Genomic DNA, 9507 nt, shown 5'->3' with positions numbered 1-9507 from the left:
ACCTAGAAACACTCCAAGCCCCCCCACCCCCACCCCCCTGCCCCACCATGATTTACCAGCATAGGAATTCTTATTTGTAATTAGATTTGGTCTGATCAGGTTTATTTTAATACTCATATAAATGCCATTTTTATAAAACATTTTTATAACTCATTCTAAAAAACAGGGGTTTCTAGAACTCCTTTATAGTTTGAAAGAAGAAGAGAAAGTATTCCTAGGATCCAAATAATTGTTTTTACTTGTTTCATCTTTCAAAGAAAGCATGTTTCTGCACAGATACTTTCGAATTCATCACTTTATGCCAAGTTTGAACCAGTTTTTTTTTTAGGTAGTAATTTCTTTTTTTCTTAACCTTCCCAGTTTCTGAGGCAAGGAGGGGAGGCTAGGAGGAAGATTAAATCATTTTTTCATAAAGCCGTACAAATCCCACATTAAAATCTTCCCTTTAACATTTGTAAATTTTTCATTTTGGTTTTTAAAGCACTGAATAGAAATAAAAATTTATGGTAGCAGAGTTTTTGAAGAAAGAAAAGAAAAGCCTTTAGATTAACTCTATATTTATCTATTGGGTACTTACCTCTTATTTGCAGGTTACTCTCCTAAGCATGTCATCTGATGTACTCCGGAGACCTGCTTGCTGCTGTGGTGGGAGTCCTCTTCCCGCTGACTTATTCTGAGCCTCCAGCACTGGTGCTTGAAATCATACAAATGTGTTGTGTAGCTGTAAGCGTGCCAAGGAGGTTGTTTCATCTTCGATCCATTCATTTTTAGAGAGTAGCAGCATTCATTATAATTCATAAAATCACCAGTTAAATATGTTGAACCAATTCATGATCCTTATTCAAGTTATATTCTTAAGAGCTGTCTTTAATTTGGGGGACTGTGATAAGCTCTGTCATTATAGCTTAAGATAGTTTTGTTTTCAATTAACCCTAGGCTGTTTTTCCTAATTGAGAAAAAATAAGATACAGTCTAGAGATACTGGAGCTTTAATTCTGTGGAGATTCTGCCCAATGGGCCTTAAAGTGATTTCCAGAGTTTTAATTACTACCAGTGAAACATGTTTCTTATGCAGTTTTCATGCCTTTGTTGTGGAACATAATTAATTTGCTCTGATTACAACCTTATATAAAAGAATTCTACTTGCATATGTAAGTTTTAGAAGAGACTTTTTCATTGCCTATTTTTAAAAAGATGAACTTTGGATTTGGCAGTTGACTCATTGGCAGTTTTTTGGGGTTGTTTTTTCTCCCCCCATGGATATATTGGGAAAAATACATGATGGGTAATGAAAATATATTTCTGCCTTATTTTAGAAAATTAGTGTAGAAGTCTTAGCAGCTATGCTATCTAAGCATCCTTAAACTAAAAGACTAGCTTAGTACTAGAACTTCGGCATTTTCAAAGCTTCCCTTTAAAAGACTGTAATAGGGAATTTGCCTGTTGGTCCAGTGGTTAAGAGTCCACGCTTCCAGTGCAGGGAGTGCAGGTTCGATCCCTGGTTGGGGAAATAAAGATCCCACATGCTACATAGAAATAAATAAAAGATGGTCATAGATCACTCATATTTTTAAGTTATTTATTTCTCTGTTGGCAATAACATTTATGCCATTTCAAATTTATGTTCCTTAGCCTGTGTGGAAGTTACCAGAAAATATTTTGTTCAGTTCTACTGAGCACTTCAGATTTTATTCAATATTTGCTGCTTTATTTTAACTCAAACTTCAATATTTTAGAAGAAAATATTTACTAATAATTTTGGGTGAAAACAGAATAATCCTCAAGAACCATCAGATAAATTTTAATGTGCCAGAATTTCTCTTCAGGAATATGGAAATACCTTAAAATCATGCTTTATTCTGAACCACAGTTTGGCTTCTGTGCTCATGCAGGCAGGTAGGTGTCTGCAAAATGAGTTATGTCAGATTGGAAATAGCACCATTATATTTAATGAAAAGACGTGTATGAAGTAAACCTTCATCAATTTGTGTTTACAGATAAGTTTTTAAAAATATTCACTGAGTATATCATAAAAATACCGACCATTATTATTATATAATTCTTTGTCAATACTAACCCTTCTAACCACATTCACTCACTTCTTTTTTTAAACCTTAACTAAAAGTAGTTAAAATTGGTTCCTAGAATGTTTTTATTTTATATTTGTATTTTTTAATTAGCTTAATGGCTAGGGACCATAAGTAGTTAGAACAACTACTTATCGTTGTAGTTAACAACAACTTTGAGTTATTAGAGGCATAGCTGACAATCAGAGAGAAAGCAAAATAATAATATTAAATAAAAGAGTAGATGAATCTAATTGACAAATAACTAAATCTGTGCTCTAAAACCTCATGCGCATTAGGTAGAAGACTGTAAGTCACCATTTCAGATCTTTTTTACACTAAACACACACAAACTTGTCTTTCCCCTGTCTTTAATGAAAAAAACCATTTGCCCATGATAGTAAATCTAAGCAGTACAAAAGAATATTCAGTAGTAAATTCACTCTTGAGACAGTTTTAACAAACACATTTCCCTCTCTTCTCCAAAATAAAGTAACAGATTAAAAGATAGATGGCTCTTTGGTGATAGTGAATAGAGCCAACTGATAAAACAGGAATTAAAAAGAATAGGCATGTAGTTCTATTCAGAATAGAGACTTGTAGCTCTCATAACTCAGCCCTCCACAATTCTTGTGTGGTATGGTAATTGATATAGTGATGACTATCACATATTTAATAAAACTTCAAATAAAAGTGAAAGTCGCTCAATCGTGTCCAGCTATTGCGACCCCATGGACTATAGCCTGCCAGGCTCCTCTGTCTGTGGAATTCTCCAGGCCAGAATACTGGAGTGGGTAGCCTTTCCCTTCTCCAGGGCATCTTCCCAACCCAGGGATCGAAGCCAGGTCTTCCTCATTGCAGGTAGATTCTTTTATTCAGCTCTGTTCTGGATGACTAGAATAAGTGAAATGCATTTTTTTTTGAGATTTCAAATATCTGGAAACTGTGTAGAATATGTTATTTAGAGAACTAGATAAGTTTATTTATTTAATTAAATAATTTATCAAGAACTCCAGATAAATTAATTCTTACTAAGTAGCTTAAAGGTCAGTTTCAAACTCTAATCTGACTATAACCAAAACACCTAATTGGTACCTTTTTTCCTAAAATACTGAATGTTATCCCTGATGCCTTTTGTTTTGTTGAACAGTCTGTCTTCTTCTTAAAGGGGCAGCACACTATCTCTTATAGGTCTAGAAAGACAGTTTAAATATCAGCCAAGGATAGTTGGCTAGTTGGATAGTTTTTACCTCTCAGTTATGATGCCTTTCAAACACTTAACACATTAATGAATCTTTGACAATATGTGGATTGTGTTCATTACATATTCATTCATGTGTAAAATAGTTGTTGAGTTCCATTTGCTTGTGGAGATAGAGTGAAGAACAGAATAAGCATGTTTTGCCTTTATGTATAATCTATAACCTATGGGGGATGCAAACAGTATGAGTGAGTGAGTGAGTGATAGTCACTCATTCGTGTCCAACTCTTTGCAACCACATGGACTGTATGGCCTGCCAGGCTCCTTTGTCCATGGAATTTTCCAGGCAAAAATACTGGAGTGGGTTGCCATTTCCTTCTCTAATCAGACACTCCAATCTGATTCTTCTAATCAGATACTCCCTTAAATACATAATAACAGTCTCTCAGAAAACCTCCTATAGAGACACAGAACTTCAGATCAAGGTACTAACAGAGTAAATGAAAATCTCTCAGGTCTCCAAAGATTTCAAAGGGAGGAAAGGAAGCCAGGTTGAAAGAAGAGGGGAGAGGTGGGGGGCAAAAGGGGTGGGAACAGTATACTGATAGTGAAGGAAATGGCACCCCACTCCAGTACTCTTGCCTGGAAAATCCCATGGATGGAGGATCATGGTAGGCTACAGTCCATGGGGTCGCAAAGAGTCGGACACGACTGAGCAACTTCACTCACTCACTCATAATATAGGTATGGTAGAGGTTAGACTAGCTCACTTCAACAGGGCCTGAACTGCAGCTCAAATACACCTTGACATTTTTTTTTTTAATTTCTTTCTTATTCATTCTTTTCTGATGAGATCCGTGAAATAACTAAACTTTCGTAAGAGTAACTTACTTAGTCTGTTCTCCTTAGACTCTTTGTGCTTATACTCCCCTGATGACTGAATTCACTGCTTATTTTCCTGAAAGGCTTAAACCAGTCTGAAAGCTCAGTCAGCTTTCAACTTCTTAAAACGTATTTTCATCCATCCTATTCTTTGGGATCATGTTGTCATCCCTCTTTTCCATAACTAACTTCTACGTAAGTTCTTAATCCCAACTCTTTATGATATTATTTGCAGTCTTGCTAAATAAAGTATCTTTTTCACACGTAGAATCCATGCCTTAAATATTTGTTTTCTCTTCTTTCTTGCAGACATGCTCAGGTTTACCACTTAATGAAAAATAAAACCTTTCTTTATCCCTTCAGTCTCTTTCCTTCATCATTTGACTTCTTCAGATAATTCCCTATCCTGTTTCCTTCTTACTGGGCTTCCTTAACGGTTCAGTTGGTAAAGAATGCACCTGCAATGCAGGAGAACCTGGTTCGATTCCTGGGTCGGGAAGATCCCCTGAAGAAGGGACAGGCTGCACTCCAGTATTCTTGGGCTTCCCTTCTATCTCAGCTGGTAAATAATCCGCCTGCAATTCGGGAGACCTGGGCTCGATCCCTGGGTTGGGAATATCCCCTGGAGAAGGGAAAGGCTACTCAGTCCAGTATTCTGGCCTGGAGAATTCCATGGACTGTATAGTCCATGGGTCGCAAAGAGTCGGACACAACTGAGTGACTTTTACTTCACTTTCCTTCTTACTACCTACCCAGTCTGTAACCCTTGTAATCAGATATTTATCCCCAACACTCTACTAAAATAACTCTTTGTTGTTCAGTTGCTTAGTTGTGTCCAACTCTTTGCGACCCCATGGACTGCAGCATGCCAGGCTTCCCTGTCCTTCACCATCTCCCTGAGCTCACTCAAATTTATGTCTGTTGAGTCATTGATGCCATCCAACCATCTCATCCTCTGTTGTCTCCTTCTCCTGCTGCACTCAATCTTTACCAGCATCAGAGTCTTTTCTAATGAGTTGGCTCTTCACATCAAGTGACAGATTTCAAACTTTTCCCCTCTATGTTCATGACTACAACCTTTTCCAAGTCACTGTTATATCTTAACCAGATTTCTGAGGTTGCCTCTTAATTAGCCTTTCTTCTACTTTTACCTCTGGTCTCAGTAGAGCAGCCAAAATGACTGTTTTTAAACAAATCAGATCATACCATTCCTTTGCTTAGAATCCTAATAGCCCTTCATTTCACTGGTAGTAAAAGCCAGCTTCCTATAACCTGACCCTCTTTTCATCTCCTCTTCCCTCTTCACTACCGTCAAACTGTTGGTGTCTTTGCCCCTCCTCAAACATGCTGGGTGTCATTCTGCCACAAGGCACTTGCATGAGCTGTTTCCACTACCTGTATTCTTCCTCTGGATAGCCACTTGGCTCACTTCTTCACTGCCTTCTTGTCTTACCTTAAATGTCCCCTCATCACTGAAGGTGCCCTGACTGCACCAATGAATGCTGCAAAATGCCCCAATCTCTTGGGTCTTCCAAGACCCTTTACCATGATTTCCTTTTTTTGTTCTCCATAGAGCTTCAGCTTTTTACTTTATCACTTATTATTGCCTGTCTCCTACTAGAGTGTAGTCTTTATCTTTTTTGTTTGAGTTTATCCTGCTTGGAGTTTGTTAAGTTTTTAGTTTTTCATCAAAATTTGGATGTTTTTGGCCATTATTTCTTTAAGTATTCTTTCAGCCTTCTCTTTTTCTTCTCTCATTGGGACTCCCGTTACGCATATGTTGGTATGTTTTGTGATGCCCACAGGTCTCTTAGGCTCTGTTCGTATTTCTTCATTCTTTTCTTTTTCTACTCAGATTGGATTGTCTCAGCCAACCTAACTTCAATTCTCAATTAACCTAAGAAAGGTAATATTATCTCTGCCTTTTCTGCTGTTGAGCCCCCTCTAGTGAATTTTTCATTTCTTAGTTTGCTTATTTAAAGGACATGGCTCGGAGACATGATGATAATGCTGTAACATTTTGAATGTTACACTAGGCTCGAAATACACCCTGAGATTTTTAAGGGCTTTGTTGCTTATTACGGGCTTCCCTGATAGCTCAGTCGGTGAAGAATCCGCCTGCAGTACAGGAGACCCTGGTTCGATTCCTGGGTTGGGAAGATCCCATGGAGAAGGGATAGGCTACCCACTCCAGTATTGCTGGGCTTCCCCTGTGGCTCAGCTGGTAAAGAATCTGTCTCTAATGTGGGAGACCTGGGTTTGACTCCTGGGTTGGGAAGATCCCCTGGAGAAGGGAAAGGCTGCTGCTGCTGCTAAGTCACTTCAGTCATGTCCAACTCTGTGCAACCCCATAGACGGCAGCCCACCAGGCTCCCCCGTCCCTGGGATTCTCCAGGCAAGAACATGGGAGTGGGTTTCCATTTCCTTCTCCAGTGCATGAAAGTGAAAAGTGAAAGTGCCCACTCCAATATTCTGGCCTGGAGAATTCCATGGACTGTATAGTCCATGGGGTCACAAAGAGTCGGACACAACTGAGTGACTTTCACTTTCTTATAGTGAAGTAGCAATTTCTTTATATAAATCTTATTAATCTACTTTCTTCTCACCTCTTTGAGAAGATTTCAGTCCGTTTTGGCATCACCTGAAAGCAATTAATCTGTCTGGAAACATACCACAAGCTTATCTAAAACTATAATAATTTCAAAGTACACTAAAGGTGGTAAAAAAGAAATATTAAAGATAGGACTAAAATCATAAGGTTTGAGGCAGGGTCTGTGTGGTTTTGTTTTCCTTATGGTACTTTACATGTAGTGGATGGATAATTCTTTAAATACTAAATTGATGGTAAAAAACTACAGTAAAAATTAATTTAAAAACTGCAAATAGCAGTAGCTTAGGATACAGAATCTCAAGGGACACTGTCTTTTGGAGATGAAACTGTTTTCTTTTTCAGTTATTTTTCTGATAATATTTTATGTATTTTTATATTGAGTTGAAAACAAAATTCAAAGTGTATACTATCACCCCTCTTTTAGTCTCTAAATCTCTTATTCTCTTTCTAAACTTTTATAAACTAGCCAAAAAATAGAGCAGGAAATGTTCATAGAGACAGATGAACTTTTATTGCTGATCAGGGATTAGTCATTTAAATACTTAATTATACTAATCCAACAGAGAAGGCAATGGCAACCCACTCCAGTACTCTTGCCTGGAAACTCCCATGAACGGAGGAGCCTGGTAGGCTGCAGTCCATGGGATCGCGAAGAGTCAGACACGACTGAGTGACTTCCATTTCACTTTTCACTTTTATGCATTGGAGAAGGAAATGGCAACCCACTCCAGCATTCTTGCCTGGAGAATCCCAAGGACAGAGGAGCCTGGTGGGCTGTCGTCTATGGGGTCGCACAGAGTTGGACACAACTGAAGTGACAGCAGCAGCAGCAGCGTACTGATCCAAAGGCATTAAAACAAGATACAGAAATTATTTTATGATGTTATCTTAAGAGATAAATGTTTACATAGAAAAACTAACATTCAAAGAATGTCAGAATTATCTCAAACAACTGAATGAAAGCCTTATGAACTGTTATTAAAGAGTTAGTGTATTTTCTACTAATTTTCAGGTTCTTCCTCCATATCTTGCCTAGCTCTCCCCACCCCCATTGCATCTCTGTGTAATATAACGTGTTTTTTGGTCTTCTGTATTTCCTATAAATTGATACGTTCAATGACTTGGTCTAATTCAGAGTCAGTTTTTGACTCCTTTCTTCTTTTCTCTCTCTCTCTTTTTTTTTTTTTTTTTAATTTAAGGAGAGGCTGGCAGTATACATAAGGTATAAGGTCTAGTTGTTTTTCCTTTCGTGATTTTAACATTCTGCTAATGATGCTGATATCCATTAATTTCATTACACATTGCAAAATATTGCCGATATTGATATAAGTTTGTCATTTATTCATTTATTAGCTTAGTTTTAAAAATTGTATATTTACCAGCATGTATGTGTGGGCTTCCCTGATGGCTATGTGGTAAAGAATCCTCCTGCCAATGCAGGAGACACAGGTTCGATCCCTGGGTCTGGAAGATCCCCTGGAGAAGGAAATGGCAACCCCCTCTAATGTTCTTGCCTGGGAAATCCCATGAACAGAGGAGTCTGGCGGGCTACAGTCAACGGGGTCACAAGAGTTGGACATGACTTAGCAACTAAACAATAACAATAGCATGTATGTATATGTTTGGATAAAGATTAACATAAGGAAGTTTTGCTTTCAGTGAATGTTTGCATTGCGATCATTGCTTGGAAAAATTCATTTGTCCTTTGAGAGCTGCCTGTTGAAAAAGTAAACCTAGAATATTATGATTTGGGGGTTTCCCAGGTGGCACTAGTGGTAAAGAATTCGCCTGCCAATGCAGGAGGCATAAGAGGCACAGGTTCAATCCCTGGGTCAAGAAGATCCCCTGGAGAAGGAAATGGCAACCCACTCCAAAATGCTTGCCTGGAGAATCCCGTGGACAGAGGAACTTGGCAGGCTGCAGTCCATAGGGTTGCATAGAGTCAGACATGACTGAAGCAACTTAGCACTCATGCATTATTTTATTTTGCTCTTGAAGAAGTTGAATGTCTAAGCTAATTTATTAATGAGTTTGTAATTCCTTGTCTTAATAAATTTTATGAAGAATGTGTCAGAGTTGGAATAATTATTAGACTGAGAAACATGAGAATTTTTTTATGTGCTTTTGAGTTTATAGCCCTCACAGCCTATCTCAATCATTATGGTAATAAACTAAGTAAAGCTCTCTGATTAGGTACCCAGACAAAACTCTGTATTTGTGTTCACAGGCAGATTTTTTTCTAAACCTCATGAAATAGTTAATACCTTTTTTTTAAGCATAATACTTTTAACACAGGGAGAGTCATAAAATAAGATTTTAGATACATTTCAGATAAACTCTTTGTGAGTTACTTTTCCCTGGACTATCCTGTCCTTGCTGCAGCTAAGGGGCAAAGTGGGTGGAGTGTTCTCTGTGCCACCAACTCCCTGAAAAGTCAGTGAAGAAATATGGATGTCAGAACCCTAGGTATAATCAGTTTCCTGGGTTTAATATCCAACTGGTTTTTACATTGTTTTAAGTGAACTTTTGGGTATGAGTTACGTTTTTTTAAAATAATAAAGTTGGGAAACAATCCAACCTTCCCTTGCAGCAAAATTCTCCCCCACCCCCACCCCTTGCCACATTTTTGAGATAGGTTGATGTATAATATTATATAAGTCTTAGATGCACAGCATAGTGATTCACAATTTTAAAAGACTGTGTTCCGTATATAGTTACCATAAAATATTGGCTGTATCCCCTGTGTT

The 9507-nt window shown here is 37.9% G+C and overlaps 1 protein-coding gene across 1 annotated transcript in view; it reads left to right on the top strand.

Moving 5' to 3' along the window:
* The window catches only part of PSMD1 (proteasome 26S subunit, non-ATPase 1), an 88159-nt gene that overhangs the window by 46120 nt on the left and 32532 nt on the right, over positions 1–9507 (top strand). The window lies entirely within an intron of this gene.

This window comes from Moschus berezovskii, chromosome 2, assembly GCF_049115385.1.
Source record: "Moschus berezovskii isolate FMDL1 chromosome 2, NW_MosBer_1.0, whole genome shotgun sequence".
NCBI classification, from domain to species: domain Eukaryota; kingdom Metazoa; phylum Chordata; class Mammalia; order Artiodactyla; family Moschidae; genus Moschus; species Moschus berezovskii.
This window is presented reverse-complemented; position numbering and strand designations above follow the sequence as displayed.